The 17,379-nt window shown below is 35.3% G+C and overlaps 1 protein-coding gene and 1 pseudogene across 4 annotated transcripts in view; one reads left to right on the top strand and one right to left on the bottom strand.

Annotated features, from left to right (window-relative positions):
* LOC114239543 (uncharacterized) overlaps positions 1-17,379 on the bottom strand; it is a 150,242-nt gene that overhangs the window by 31,098 nt on the left and 101,765 nt on the right. The window lies entirely within an intron of this gene.
* Positions 1,863-15,381, top strand: LOC149499478 (uncharacterized; annotated as a pseudogene). The gene has a single exon (XR_016325694.1). The product of XR_016325694.1 is annotated as an uncharacterized LOC149499478 (transcript).

Genomic DNA, 17,379 nt, shown 5'->3' with positions numbered 1-17,379 from the left:
CCATGTATCATGAATTTATTACGCACGTGGACGAGTAAGAAAGCACAATCGCCATTTTTTTCGAGAGGCAGTTTTGAATAACGATAAATTTATTGACAAGAACCACCGTCGCTTAAGCGACGATCAAAACTTTAACTAGTCTCCTGGTTAGTTTAACTTTAGTTTATTACTTTTCGATGATTGTCGTGAATAAAAGAAAACTCTGGACAACTATGAATACACACATTTGTCAGAATCATCAGTATACAACTGCCTAATGCTGAACATAGGTCTTTTCTTACACGCCACTGATTCCGATCTTCAGTATCATTTAATCGCGACCCTCTAGCAAATTGAAGAGGAAAAAGAATTTATTAACAAATGTAGGTATGTATGTAATGTATTTATATAAATAAGGACATCGCATGACAGAATTTCTTGGCAAGGGCATACCGGTACGAAAATCCAATTGGATGCATTTACATTTTCTCTATTTATACGAATGAGGTCATCAAAACAAAAATGTATCTACTGTATACATATTTATGATTGTTCAGGTTCGTGCCAAATGAATGATTTTCACGGACATCGTTTATTGGTTGATACGTTCATTCTGTTGTATTTGTTCTTGTTTAGCGACAGACTAGATTACGCTTTATTTACATAGGAAATTAGATCGAAATCATGCAATCGTCAAAATTGACATTTTATTTAGCACTAGCTGACCCGGCAGACTTCGTAGTGCCTCAATCGATAAATAAAAGAGCTAAACTTTTGTATAAAATAAACTTAAAACAAACAAAAGGAATCCGTCCGACGGGGGACACATCAAAGGAAAATCAAAATTGTTATTTTTGTTTAATTCCGAGCATTTTCATATTTATCTACCCTTTAAACCTTCTCTGGACTTCCACAAATAATTCAAGACCAAAATTAGCCAAATCGGTCCAGCCGTTCTCGTGTTTTAGCGAGACTAACGAACAGCAGTTCATTTATATATAGAAGAAAGATTACAAATTTGTGAGTTGCATGAAACGATTTTCATGCAACTCACAAATTTGTCCACTGTTGGACCAGTTGCTTTTGCGTTACATTCAATTTCTGGACGAACTGATACTGACATACATACCGTCAGTTATATTATTAAAATGGTACTATAGGAACCCGCACTTCAACTCACGGTTATATTTGTAATTCAGACATAATAAAAACCGTGACATTTTCCCGGAATAAAGAGTCACTTTTGTCACTCTCTGATCCATAAACTCCGAGTCGATTTTTAGATTCGTTGGCTCGTGATTTTCCGTGCAACAAACACACTTTCATATTTATTATAGCAGATATACAAGGTGTTGCACGTGATAGCTTATGCCTATGTATAGGTATAGATATATAACACAAATAATGTTAGTAAATTAAGTAATAATATATTTATAAATAATTGCAGTAAATACAATTTTAAATTAAAGCCAACGTTCGAGCGATGACAAACAAGTATGACGCATAGTTGTTTGTCACCGCCTACAAAAGCCCCTGCGCCGACTAATCTCGATTCATTCTCGGTTGAGACGTCGGGCGGTGCGGAGCTCTCTCTCTCTGGCTTGATACTGTGTATAAGTGTGGACATTTTGAATTGGAAGATAAGTATAATTATTACATAAATATTACCATGTTTGTGGAATATTGGTGGATTAATGTGGTGTATTATGTAAAGTGTAATTATTTGCTATTTTATCATAAATAAATGATAAATAAATATACAATGATTATTACATAATGGTATTATTATTACTCAATAGATATTCCTGATGAAGTAACTGTTTTGAACTATGCTTTAATATGCAATTCAACAAATATATAGTGTAGAATTGATAAATTGCTGATTTTTAGGTTGTTGTCAGTTTAGGTTGCTATTATCAGAAGTGGGATTCGATAATCCATGCTTGTTAATTGATATTTTCCTTTTAAAGTTTCCAGATGGATCTATCTTACAAGAGCTGCTGAAGGCCATCAAAGACGCAGTTTCCGGTTCCCGCCAGAACGACAGCGAGGTCGCTCTGCCAGTATTTGATCCAGCTAAAAGTGACCTTGGTGCTGAATCATGGTGCAACATTGAAACCCTCTCCAAGGAGTTTGGACGGAGTAACGTCGGAACAGTCGCCAAAGCTGGTAAGGCCCGTAAGGGATCCGCCTTATTGTGGTTTGAAACATGGGACCCGGATGAGGGTCGTTCGTGGGACAATTTACGTTTAGAGCTGGTAGCTTTATATCCTGAGAAATAGGATCTAGCAGAAAAACTTCAAAAGGCAGTACTGTACACGTCGGAAACTGCAGATTCTTATTGCGAGTACGAAAGAAAAAAAAAATTAGGTTACTAAAAAATACAAAAATTACATTTACGGAATTACAATTAATTGAATTAGTCTGTGGTAGTATATGCGATGTTAATGTAAAAATGGCTTCGTTTAACAGCAATGTTAAAACTACATCAGAATTAATTGCCCTATTTACGTCTTACGCGAAAACAAAAAAAAACAAAAAAGAGGCCAATAGACAGTAAAAACCCTTACAATTCGCAACCCCCTAAGCGCTTTAAGACTGATTCTAAACCCAATGACAAAGTGTTTTAACTGTGGTAAAATCGGTCACACCAAACAACAATGTTACAGTAAAAAAAAAAAAAAAAGTACCCAAGAACAAGGATCAAATGATAAAATAAAATTTTGTACTTATTGCAAAAAAACCCGGGCCTTTAGATTCTTACTGTAGATATAAACCCAAAACGGACCCTTCTAAAATTGACTAGAAACACCGAAAAATGGGAATGGGGCATTGAACAAGATAGAGCACGAAAGTATGTAATTGATCATCTTACCTTCACACCTCTTTTGACAATATTTGACCCACAGCGTCCAACAGTTACACACCGATGCTAGTGCTATAGGTTATGGAGCAATATTATTGCAAGTTAGGTAACGTGAATAAGGTAGTCGCTTATTATAGTACACGGACAAGGCCAGCAGAATCCATGTACTGCTCTTATGACCTAGAAACACTTGCCATTTTTAATGCTTCCTGGTAATTGCAATGCAATAAAATCAACCATGGCGAAAAAAGATTTGTCACCTAGGGTAGCACGTTGGTGGACCTTTATGCAGGATTTTCAATTTGATATTCAGTATAGAAAGGGTACATTCATCAGTCATGTTGATTTTCTAAATCGCAATCCTGTTTCCGCTCCTTCAGAACGGCAGCATTATCTTATTATTGAAGCCGATAATATAAGTCCCGAGTCTTGGTTAAAAATCGCGCAAACAAACGACCCCGAAACCCAGACCCTAATGTCGCAATTGCAAGTCGGTAACTTAGACACTAACCAATATGTAAATAAAAATAATTTATTGCATTATAAAACTAGTCCTGACTAGCGACCCGCCCTCGCTTCGTTTCGGAAACATTAAAACAAACATGAAACCAAAAAAAAAAAAAAATTTCAAAAAGTAGCCTATGTTCATCAGGGACAATGTCGGCTTCTAATGGAAAAAGAATTTTTCAAATCGGTCCAGTAGTTTCGGAGCCTATTCGAAACAAACAAACAAACAAGTCTTTCCTCTTTATAATATTAGTATAGATGATGAACCGAGGTTGTTTGCGCCGAAGAGATGTAGATTAAAAATCTTAAAACTATTTCTTGATGAAAATTGTCATGTGGGGTTCGATAAGGTTTTACATAAAATCCGACAATATTTTTGGTTCCCTGGGATAACATCTTTTATCAAAAAATATATTAACCATTGTCTTACTTGGGTTAAAAAGAAGGGATTCTCTGGTCCTAAACAAGGGCAATTACATCCGATCGATAAAATTGCTGTACCATTCCATACCATACATTTAGATTGCACAGGGCCTTTTCCAACAACCACGGAAGGCTTTAAACACATTCTATTATTAGTTGATGGTTTCACAAAATTTTGTCTCTTAAAACCCCTTAAAACACTAAGGGTCGATTCGACAAGAGTAAATCTTATTCTTAGAATAACTCGTCAGTTAATCGAGAGTAAATCAATTTTACGTTTTACCATCTACAATTCTAAGGATAGTGGGCCTATTTGGAAATTGTTACTATACCGCCGTTTCGCACGGAATAACGGAGCTATTCCTAGAATGGCGTCAGTCAGTCCATCTGATTTCTGTCATTTCATAAATATTTATTCTGTTTTAATTTCAAGTCAACGCAATGCACTAAATTATTATTAATAGTCTGGCGTTGTATAATGCAACGTTTAAACGAAAAAAAAGATAAAACTACGCGACAAAACTTGACAATTCCCTCAAACAAACAACAAATAAAATTAATACGTTTGACAGCTAGATATCTTGATAATGTATCGAACTGTTTGTTTTTTTTGGTGTACATTAAAGAACTACAGCTACTTTTTCACACTAAAATACGGTAAAATCGAGTTGACACTATGTATGCTTTTACACTATGCCGTTGTACAACAACATTTATTTGCTGGATTTTATTTTCGTTCACCATTCACTCTGCTATTCACGTATTGCTATTCCTAGCGCAAGTATACTATCGTTTACGTGGAAAAACGACTATGGATTTACTCGAGATTAAAATCATGGAAAAGGTTATTCTTCGTATAGTTACTATCATTGGTAATAACTGATCGTAGTACGAATTTTAGCTCTAATCAAATCCAAGACCTTTTTAGAGAACTGATCGAACAGTACATGATAGCTAGAGGCAATGGTCAGGTTGAGCGTTCTACTGTAGTCAATATGTTAAATACTATGTGCGAGGAGCCGTCAGAGTGGCCGAACATATTGCTAAAAGTACAGCAGTAAATTAACACGACAGTACAAAAATCGACTGGTTTCACCCCCATACGTTTACTAACCGGTATAGAAGCAAGTATACCTGTAGTACAATCTCATCTAAACGGAATTATTAATGATGAGGATTTACACCCCAATATTGACGTCCAAGCTGATCGTGAAATAGCCAAACAGAGGCTACAAAAAAATAGCAGAAACATTTAAGCAACGATTTGATCATGTTAGGCGGAATACTAAACAATACAATATAGGTGATCTGGTCTATGTTAGCCAGGATCATAGGCGTAATGATAAATTAAGATCTAGATTTATGGGCCCTTACGAAATTCAGTCTATCCCTCCAAATGATCGCTATACTCTGAAAGGCAACGGGAAAAATTACGGTTTTGGCCAGGAGAATGGGTTGATGATAATTTGTGATTGCTTAGATTTCAAGATTATAATTGTTTGATGATTATATTTATTTTTCAACTATATAATGTTTTGTACTAACTAGATTGGTTTAAATTAAAGTTTTTTTTTTAGGAACATAGGTTACCTACATAAAATGTTACTAAAAATATATACATGGTACAAAAAGAAATTAAGAAACTCACGTCATATTGTGAATGAGTAAAAATATTTGGCTTTAAATTTTATCTGTCTGAGTACCGCTGGTCGGCCTTCTATTTGGTGTCAATTATCTCACAGGCAGCGGGTGAATGTGATTGACATGTCTATGTAGTTGGCATTACTCAATAATTTTTCAATCCGAGTACCGCTGGTCGGCCTTCTATTTGGTGTCAATTATCTCACAGGCAGCGGGTGAATGTGATTGACATGTCTATGTAGTTGGCATTACTCGATAATTTTTCAGTCAGAGTACCGCTGGTCGGCCTTCTATTTGGTGTCGATTATCTCACAAGCAGCGGGTGAATGTGATCGACATGTCTATGTAGTTGGCAAGAATACTCTGTTACTTATTTAAAGGGGACCATCGTGTCTATGCAAATGGTTGATTCGACTTGTTTGAAATGTTTTGACTACTTTCTTTTTTTTCTGTGCCATGTATATTATGTTGATTAATGAATCGAATATACCTACTCACATATTATAAATAAAATAGTAACACAATACTTCGAGGACGAAGTACTGTCAGTATGGCCGTGATAGCTTATGCCTATGTATAGGTATAGATATATAACACAAATAATGTTAGTAAATTAAGTAATAATATATTTATAAATAATTGCAGTAAATACAATTTTAAATTAAAGCCAACGTTCGAGCGATGACAAACAAGTATGACGCATAGTTGTTTGTCACCGCCTACAAAAGCCCCTGCGCCGACTAATCTCGATTCATTCTCGGTTGAGACGTCGGGCGGTGCGGAGCTCTCTCTCTCTGGCTTGATACTGTGTATAAGTGTGGACATTTTGAATTGGAAGATAAGTATAATTATTACATAAATATTACCATGTTTGTGGAATATTGGTGGATTAATGTGGTGTATTATGTAAAGTGTAATTATTTGCTATTTTATCATAAATAAATGATAAATAAATATACAATGATTATTACATAATGGTATTATTATTACTCAATAGATATTCCTGATGAAGTAACTGTTTTGAACTATGCTTTAATATGCAATTCAACAAATATATAGTGTAGAATTGATAAATTGCTGATTTTTAGGTTGTTGTCAGTTTAGGCACGCTTAGGCACGACACGCGTCCAGGGACGTCTTAAACTAGGATGGGGCCCTTGGGCACACAAGAATTTGAGGACCTTTTGGAAAGTAAAAAAAGCGAATTATAATAACATATTTTACTAAGTATGAGACCATTTATTATAGGTAATCAAATACAGTATGATATAATATTTCATTAATGATATTAGAATGCTGCTGGTTTTTTGGTTACGATTTCGATAACGGTTTCTTTCGGGATTTCTGTTGAGCAAAATCATCTATTATAGACATAGTATATGCCTTGTAAATACCTTCTGATTACTGATTTGTGAAAAAAGTGTAATGTGCCCGACAAAAATGTTTTGAGAATAAACGTGTGAGAAAAATTGTCGGTCTTTCGGGGCCCCCTGAGAATGGGGGCCCTGGGCACGGGCCCCGTGTGCCCTTATGGTAAAGGCGGTATTGCACGCGTCATATCATATATACCACGATAAAAAGTTACTATGTGGGAATAAAATTGATAAATTATTATTGGGCGAAATTTCATCGACATCATTACAGCCATTTTAGCGTCAATTTGTATGTAACAAGCATCCACACATACAAAATTTCACATTAACAATGTTAGTATAGATTAGTGTGTTTTATTGAGCAAAAAACCTTGACATTTCCCTTATCATCGGTGTAGCCTTCTATATTGCTGTGTGGGCTCACTTCTGCAGTACTTCAAACGCTAATGATTTATTGTCAAGTCGAGTTGGTCGCACCATTAGGCATTGTTATTTTCATAGAGAAGGCGGTCGCAAGACGTTAGCTTTTGAATATGCATATATTTTAACGGTTCCCCAAGAACAGTGATTGGGATATTGACTTACAAAACAATACAAAAAATCTATTGAACAATTATTTATTTATGTCATTTTCATTTCATATAATGTCGCACAATTAAGAATTAGCTGACGTACGGGACTAGAATGATAAGAGAACGCAGGGTGGTTAGCTAGCCGCTTTTTCATTTCATTGCGCGTAGACAATTTTTTTGACAATCAATTCTGAAATTTTATCCATAAAATTTTTACTTCCCTTGTGCAATCACGAATAATTAATATACATATTATATACTAGCACCATGTGACGGTCACGTTAACATCATACGATATTTTATTTTATTTATTTTATTAGGCTCACAATACACATCACAAGCTAAAAAGATACATAAAACACAAGTAAAAAGAAACAAAATCTGGCTTGCAACATAAGTTATGTGCATATATCTTCCTTGTAATACATATAATTGGCAACGATTACCGTTTCATTTAAATAGTAGAATTCATATACGGAAGGTACAGAATACAGTCAAACTATTATTGGGCATTACGTCGATAATTTTAAAATATATTTTTACCTATTCGCTTGTAGTCTAAAGGGCTATTTCAGCTTGTCGCGGACGGGTGGGTGAGCTCACGGGCTCAACCTGAAAGAATTTGCTAACACTAGCCCTAACAATAGCCCTAGCCCAAGCAGTGTTTCGCAGGAGTTATCACCGGATCGGAATCGCGACCCACTGAGAAGATCCGGCGAGAAACTCAGTGGGCTGTGTCTATGGGAAAATTTATACACTTGTGAGTAAAATGTAACTATACAATAACACTCGAGTATGAAATATTTATTTGAACTTTAAATAATTATTTATATACAGGCTAAGTAAGTCCCGGTTTGTCTATATTCTTTTAGCACGTGGACCTCGTTTTTTTTTTTTCATAAAACCTCTCACACGTAAGTACAAAATGTTTGTTACAGCAACAAGATGACCAGATTAAATAACGCTTCGAAGGTCACGACAAATACATCAAACCGGTAGTTGTCCATCACGCATGATTTACAATGATAATATTTAACGTATCGTGTAAAATGTGTTCTTCCTAATATCGTGATGGTAATATTTGAAAATCAATTGAGCTAAGAACCTTTTCTGTCGCCCAATACAAATTGAGATTCGTGTTTGGTTTTTTTTATTTATTTTTTTGACAACATTTAAGCGAAGTATTATGAGTCAAATTTCCGAGTGAATTTTGGCACGTCATTCATTATTATTAAATGGAAATATTATTTCGTTTTAAAAAGTAAATATAACATAATAAAATTGCGATTTAATCTTGGCTTGTTTGATGCATCTGTTATCTGGAGCATCGAATAATTTATAGTTTTCAGTAGACAATAATAATTAAAATTTACTAATTTAAAAAACATTGGAAAAGTTTAATTAAGAAATACATTAATTAAATAGATATTAAATTCTATTTCTATCACATCATCGCCTAGTGGAAATTTGAGTTTAATGTACATGAGTAATTACACTTAAAACACGATTTCTAGACACTTTAAATTGGTGGATCAGTTACCACGGTTACGCGTGTAATGAAGTGAAATATCACCATTTTCTTTCTTTTGCAGAAAGCCACTCGGTGTTGTCATATTCGTGTCAACGGTTAATATAAAAAAATACGATCACACACATTTCGAAATACGTACAACAAAATAAACAAAAAGTTAAACTTCATTCAGAAAACATTGGCAAAATTTCAATACGCTATTTCGAAATATTACAAGGAATATTTATGATTTCCTTTGAGTAACTAAATATTGTGTTGTTTGTATTCAGCGTTAATATCTTATACCTTTATCTTGTACCTTTAAACGAGCAATTCTTGTATATATATAATCTGAATCTCCTAAACAGCTCCAAACATTTTCATAAAATTTAGTATACACGGGATTTCGGGGGCGATAAATCGATCTAGCTACGATTTATTTTCAGAAAATGTTGTTTTATTCGTGTTTTCAATAATCAACTCTTCCCGACATCTGTTGGCGAATAATAATACTGTTTTTCTTAATTGAGGGCAACTAGTCCCTTTAAAGACACAACAAGGTGGCGTTATCAAAAAAAAAAAAAAACGAGCCAAGCTCGGTCATCATCTAGTTTCACTTAAATCGTGATTTTTTATTTGTCCAGTACTGAAATCATCGCAATCATTTCATTCGATTTCCTATAACAAATCTTCTCCATCCAAAAGTCAACTAGAAGACATCGATTTCAGCGAAAAGTCAGCCCTTTGTTTCCTTTAATTTATATAACTTCCGAACTTTTTTACTAGGTGAATCGATTTTGAAAATTCTTATTTTTATTTGATAGCAGCTTCTCTTGGGTCCAAATATATTTTTATCTCTGACTAATAGTTTTTGGTCATCATCTAGTGAAAATTTAAAAACAGAGATTTTGTCTCGGAGTCTGTGTCTGTAAGTTCTTAGTGATTCACCAAACAAAATGATAAACTGCAAATAAGGGTAGGTGATGTAGGTGGAAACATAAAACGTCTAATATGGCAACACAATCGACTAGCATGTGAGTTTTTGTCGTGCTAAAAAATAATTGTTGTCCATTCAACCGCGTTACATGCTTTACAAGTCGTTAGCGATTTCAACGATCACAGAGCTCTCTTTTATTATTCATATTAGATTTTAACTATCATAATTTACTGGTGGTAGGACCTCTTGTGAGTCCGCACGGATAGGTACCACCACCCCGCCTATTTCAGCAGCCGTTGTAAATACACTGAGACCTTAGAACTTATATCTCAAGGTGGGTGGCGCATTTACGTTGTAAATGTCTATGGGCTCCAGTAACCACTTAACACCAGATGGGCTGTGAGCTCGTCCACTAAAAAATAAAATTAAAGATGAGAATTTAGTTTTAAATTGGACGGTAATACAAACGACCCATAGACACAATCCGAAGAGTTTCTCGCCGGATCTTCTCAGTGGTCGCAATTCCGATCCGGTGATAGATTCTGCGAAGCACTGCCCCTGCTAGGGCTACTGTTAGCAAAATCTCTCCGGTTGAGTCCCATGAGCTCACTTAGGCTACCAGCGAATATGTCGTTTTTTTTTAAATTAAAACTAATTTGGTCACTCTAGTTTTAAACCGTAATATCAATGCATATAAAAATACTAGATAGGAAACATCTTTTCATTGCACAATCGACTTATTGAATTTGAGATCTAATCCTACACCGATTTTTTTGTTCACAACGAAGTTATAGAAACATTTTTACCAGCAACTGAATAACATTTTGGAACCTATTTTCTGACAAGGACTTTAAATAAGCCTTTATGTCATTGAGATGGCATTAAGCTATCTATAAGTATTACGTAAAAACGAACTTCTTTATATGAGTGGGTGCGGCCATGTTGAGATCATCGTTCACAATACAAGACCGCAAATGTAAATGCATCAACTAGTTTTCATACGTAGTGCATTTTAATTGATTAGACAATGGAACACATATTACGTTTAATGGGTTACAATTAAACGTTATTAATTAGATTCAAGGACGATGAGAACAGAGATTGCAATGTTTATCACATTATCGCTTTGAACGTTCGATTTTTAAGACGGAATTTAAAATGAGGCCTATTTTTTATATTGCGTCTTACCTCATCTATTTATTTACGCTTCCGATATAATGACAATACGGGTGTAGAGCCTTGAGAACGGATACTAGGTCACAATGAAAAATTACACCATTGATTTTACGAACACAGCTACATAGTAGATTGGATCAAATAGAAATGATACATAGTCGCTTTGTTTGGGTTCATTTGGAGTTGTGTCATATCACATCGTGACATCACATCGTCATCGTGACCTTGTAGATCTTGACCTTGAGACTGATGATGAACTAGACGTTTGTGCAACGAGTGTAGAGCCCTTTAAATTGAAACACTTAAGTGCTTCATTGCAGAAATTAACAAGATGGTACTTTCCCGTGCGTTCTTACAAACGCTCTACCACCATATATTTCAATTCTTTTTCTTCCCTTACCTATTGGCTGGTCGCCAAAGAGGCTATTCCAGCTACGCCCAGACGGGTAGGTGAGCTCACGGGCTCAACCTGAGAGAATTTTCTAACACTAGCCCTAGCAAGAGTAGTAAAGCTTCGCAGATTCTACCACCGGATCGGTATCGCAACCCACTGAGAAAATTCGGCGAGAAACTCAATGGTCTGTGTCTGTGTTAGTTCGCTCGTCGAACTCAGTCCTACATCATTTATCATGATGGTACTTGGTAATTATTGGAATTTTTGATGACAATATACAGAGCACCATCGAACTGTCCTAATGATAACCATGAAAGGTGTATTGACCCTTTAATAATCATTATGAACTCATTATTAAATTAGTTTTCCTTTCAATAATAAGTCACGACTAGTCTATTAATTGTTAAGACATTTTACATATATGTCGCTTGCGCCTTTGCCGTATCAATCTGAGCTGAAAACTGGTATATCGTTAAAGGTTTTATGTCACTTGGTTGAGTAGACATGTGATCGCTATGCAGCTCTGGACATCTCAATCTCAATTCCATTCGATTGCTGCAACGTGAATGATCTTTCACTGGGTGCGTTATTATAGACATCGCAATGCATAGAGCTATGCAATTAAGACTTATTTAGGTTAGGAAATATTAATTAAACGGCCCCGGGTGTATGGTTCAATGGGATCAATCAACTTTAGTCTAAAACGATCCTGTAGTGTATATATACGTTAATTTAATTATTTCATTACACGATTGAAGATACATTATTTTTTAATATTATACTATTCAATTTCGATTTTTCTTTCAATTATTATGGACTTGGAAACCTTTTCCATCTTCAAAGATTCCTAAGGGATCTGGGCAAATTAATGTCGTTTTTATATTTGTATTTAACTATTATTTTATTTTTTCTGTCACAAGGTAAACGTGCGTTCCGGTGTGAATGTAACATTGAAGTTTTTTTTTTTATTATTGCCCTTGTAGGCAGACGAGCCTACAGCCCACCTGATGGCGAGTGGTTACCGTCGCCCATGGACTTCAGCAATGCCAGGGGCAGAGCCAAGCCGCTGTCTACCGCAAGTTGCGACTTTATGTCTCAAGATGGATGGCATGGTGGGTGGCGCATTTACGTTTTAGATGTCCATGGGCTCCAGTAACCACTTAACACCAGGTGGGCTGTGAGCTCGTCCACCCATCTAAGCAATAAAAAAAAACATGTTTTCTTCATCATTACTGAAACAATTGAAGAGGCTTCCGGATTATAGTCTAAAAGCTGTTTTTTACGTGTGGTACATTTGATATTTTTGTTCCAAGATTCCATAATAAATTTCGAATAAGTGAATCACAAAATATCTCGTTGTTCCTGTCTGATATCTCGCTGTTAACAAAATTAAAGGGTCCTTCCAAATATATTATTATGTCTACAAAACAAATGAACTAACACAGTGAATCCAGTTACTAAAGAAGTCTAGAATATTACAGTTTACGACGACTGCCCGAGGTGAGGTGCAATATTCCTTTAACCTTGACTGTCTATTAAATCAACAATACAACACTTCCAGACCTTAATACGGGGATGTCGAGATCACAATATCTCTGACGCGCTACGGCCGGGGACAATGAATATTATTACATGTGAATGGCTCTGGGAAGTATAGTCCGGAATTTTACATATCTACATGTTTTACGTGTGTAAGTTTTCCAGGAAATTTATGTTTTTTTTAGCTATCTGATTTTCGAGGCTTTGGGCTTATATACCGTATATGGGTAAGTAATATAATATGTTTTTTTTATTATTATTATTATTATCAGGTATATCGTATTGAGGAAGATTTACCATATCAATCTGACATATTGTTGTACTGTTAAGCCTGTTAAAGATTGAGACTCCGATTTCAGGTTTCAATATAAGTGGCGGCATTCATAATGCGAATGTCTGTGGGCTTCGTCTATTTAGAGCAATTTTTTTCGCAACCCAACTCAGCCTAAGCTGTAGATGGGTTCCAAATTATCTAATATATAATTCTCGTGTCACAGTTTTCGTTGCCATACTCCTCCGAAACGGCTTGACCGATTTTGATGAAATTTTTTGTGCTTATCCGGTATCTATGAGAATCGGCCAACATCTATTTTTCATCCCCCTAAATGTTAGGGGTAGTCCACCCCTAAATTTTTTTATTTATTTTTTAGACAACATTTTTAATTTCTATTTTTTTATGATACAACATACAAAAATACATACAATCCTCAATTTTCACCTTTCTACGATCAACCCTTATTTTTTATTTGCTAATTAAAAACTTTAATTTTTTTTGCGAGATTTTTGTTTTTATTTTGTCATGACGTAGAATAAAAAAAATCATATTACTCTGAAATTTTCACCCCTCTACGATCAACCCCTATTTTTTATTTGTTAATTATAAACTTTAATTTTTTTGGCAAGATTTTCATTTTTATTTTTATTTTGTCATGAATTAAAATAAAAAATCTGATGTTACTCTCAATTTTTCATCCCTCTATGATCAACCCCTATTTTTTGTTAATTATAAACATTAATTTTTTTGGCAAGTTTTTTATTTAGTTTTATCATGACTTAAAATAAAAAAAATCATATTACTCTCAATTTTCACTCTTATACGATCAACCCTTATTTTTCCATCCGCAATAAGGTTGCAAGATGGCAATCAAATATTATAATTGTAGTACGATAAATTCTTATTCAGAGTTTATAATTTCAAGTTCCTTTAATTATGATTTTTTTTAAATTAAATTTGATCTCCCGCGCTCGCCGGTCGACTACTGATCAACTATCAATCGATCAGCTATCCACCAGGTGTCACCACCGATCCAGCAAACATCACGTAGTAGGGATGGGGACGAAGCCGGTCTCCTGTCTTACTTACTCACTATACATCATAGATTATACACTTAATATATTTGAGAGCTATACAATACTATACATTTTTCAGCCATGTTTTGTTGGTTTTATTTGTGTATCAATAGTATGTTCAGTAGGTCTGAGAATCGGCTACTATCTATTTTTCATACCCCTAAGTGAAAAGGGTTGTCCACCCCAAACATTTATTTTTTATTTTAATTTTTTGGATATTTTTTTTTGTTTATAATGAGGTATTATGTGGTTAAATGAGTGAGGTTTTTATTTCTACAGTAGAATTTCCCTAGAAATCTTATTTAAGGCAACACAACGTTTGCCGGGTCAGCTAGTATTTAAATAAAGATTATTAAATTCAAACTGAATGCTGTATTAAGCCTACGAAACCCGCGTAGGTAAGGTTATGCTTAGTCAAATAAGCTTCGAGGTTGGTCGCGATTATGTAAGTACATTTAGGTGAAGGCAAGAGGGTGGTATTCCCCCTAACATCAATAGATATCCGGCAATCAGTGTTCTTCAGTGACCTCACCCACCTTAGCAGTTTTAGTGAGCTGGGCAGGGTTACTGACGACACAATCACATTTACTATTAAATCTTAATGTTTCATTTGCAAAGAGTCCGAAATTAAACAACGGGTTTAGCATTGGCCCCGATTAAACTCCACCTTTAGAGATAGGTTCTAAGTCTTGACTACATATTTGATTTTCTCTCTCTCTCTCTCTCTCTTTATTCTCCTATCTTTATATTAACTACCTACAACAGCGTGACGAACAGAAGATACCCGTTCTATTATTTCCAATCAAACTGAAATCGCTATTATTGTTTATTTCTGATAATGTGCGTTTTACGGTTTAAACAATGTGCACGTCGTCTGAACGTTACTACGAAGAGATATGGCGTGATAAAATCAAGGTCACAGAATTGTTTTGAAAGAAAATTGACCAGGAATATTTTTTTTGGAGATGAGCCGTATGACATAATTTTATGACAATATTACTTTAGAACTGTCAACTTTTGAAATAAGCGCATTAACTTAAGTCCGAAAACAATTTAAAAATCTATCAAAGCGTGCAAATTAGCGCTTAATTAAAACAAAACAAAAAATAACAAAGCCAAAATACCGTTTGAAAAAAAAAAATAGAATTTCGTTCCATTGTTTAATTTTTTCGCAAAGTCCGACATATAATGCGTTTTTTGTATGTCTCGTCATAGACATTAACAGATAAGAATTAACCAAAAAGGTGAATTTATTCAATATGTACAAAAAATCCGTAATGTAATATGTTTGCTTTGTTTCATTTGTTGTTCTAAATTTTAGCGTACATCTTTAAATATATATTTCTTCTGTGCGTGTGTTTGTCACTGAGCTCCTCCTAAACGGCTGGACCGGTTTGAATGATTTTTTTTGTATGCGTTTGAGTGGGACCCTGGATAGTTTAGATTCACAAATCAGCCCAGCAGAGGGCGCTGCAGTCGATATCTAGGTTAAGTATCTACAGTCGGCATCGCTGCGCCATTTTGAGAAGGCGGCACGACATGAGAACCCTCTCATCGTAGCCGCTGGAAACTACATACCCGACCCAGTAGACCGAATGGTAAACCGTCGACGTCGCCCAAAGCACGTCATTACGGATCACAAGCATCGATCACCGTCCTCGTCGAACCCGTCGCTTGCGACGAAGGGCTCGACAAGCGAACTAACCCATAGACACAGCCCACTGAGTTTCTCGCCGGATCTTCTGAGTGGGTCGCGTTTCCGATCCGGTGGTAGATTCTGCGAAGCACTGCTCTTGCTAGGGTCAGTGTTAGCAACTCTCCGGTTGAGCCCAGTGAGCTCACCTACAAACGTTAGGGTGAAGCTGAAATAGCCTCTTAAGGCTATCAGCATAGGTAGGGAAAAAAAAAAAAAAAACTAGGTTATTTATCTTTCCTAGAAATAATTTATATGGCAAAACAACGTTTGCCGGGTCAGCTAGTGGTAATATAATAATAACACTAGATATTAGGCAAAAGCAATTTAAAATAAAAATGAAACGTCTTTAAGTTTGTATATCAGAATCGGTAATAGATTTTTTGTGATCTTTTTTTCATTTCTATTAAAGTACATTTTATTTAGCAATATTTGATCGTCAAAATTTATAAATGATAATTTCCACTTATTATTCCATTAATTGAAACCACTGGCCTAGTAATTGTGACGCACAGGGGTTACGTTTCAATTCTGGGACAGGTATCAATTTTCGACGCCCACTTGGAAAAAAATATCAATATTTGATCAAATAAAAGATACGTGTTTCTTTTTATTTATTGCTTAGATGCGTGGACGAGCTCACGGCCCACCTGGTGTTAAGTGGTTACCGGAGCCCATAGATACCTACGACGAATGCCGGCACCCATCTTGAGACATGAGTTCTAAGGTCTCACTTTTAACTACACTACTAAGACAGCAATTAAATTTGAATTCATAATAGCTGAATCTTGGGTAGACCGCGTTATCCTTTGCCAAACTATGTAGAACTTTTTTTTTATTATTTAAATTTTTTTTTATTGCCCTTTTAGGCGGACGAGCATACGGCCCACCTGATGATGAGTGGTTACCATCGCCCATGGACTTCAGCAATGCCAGGGGCAGAACCAAGCCGTTGCCTACCGTAAATATGATTGAAACGAATGAAATCATGTTTGATTATCACATTTACACACTCGGTGATCTCATCGCTTCGTATGTATTCATTCGTATTGCTGTGTGTGAATTGGCGTTAAACTCGACATCCTATGGTTCCATGTTTTTCGGGGGTATTTTTGTTTATCTTTCGACGTAACGTAAACATTTCCAATGATTTTACAACCCTGACATCCTATAAACACACTTTTGCGCGAAGTGTATTTGGAATTACTCTTCAGCCAAGATGTTTTTGACGTCTGAGCGAAAAGGTCGGTTGTCTATACCTACGTTTGACTTTTGAGAATTTTCATTAAAAAATCACATTCAAGAATTCAAGTTTTAAAGTACTCTTTAAATGTAGTATTAACGCCCTATATAACAAAAACAAACAATGAAAATAATCTATTTAAGTGAAACTCTTGCTTTTGAGGTCATTTACTGGTG

This window comes from Bombyx mandarina, chromosome A1, assembly GCF_030267445.1.
Source record: "Bombyx mandarina strain Sakado chromosome A1, ASM3026744v2".
Classification (NCBI taxonomy): domain Eukaryota; kingdom Metazoa; phylum Arthropoda; class Insecta; order Lepidoptera; family Bombycidae; genus Bombyx; species Bombyx mandarina.
The sequence above is the reverse complement of the archived record's forward strand: the minus strand, read 5'-3'. Positions and strand labels throughout refer to the sequence as shown.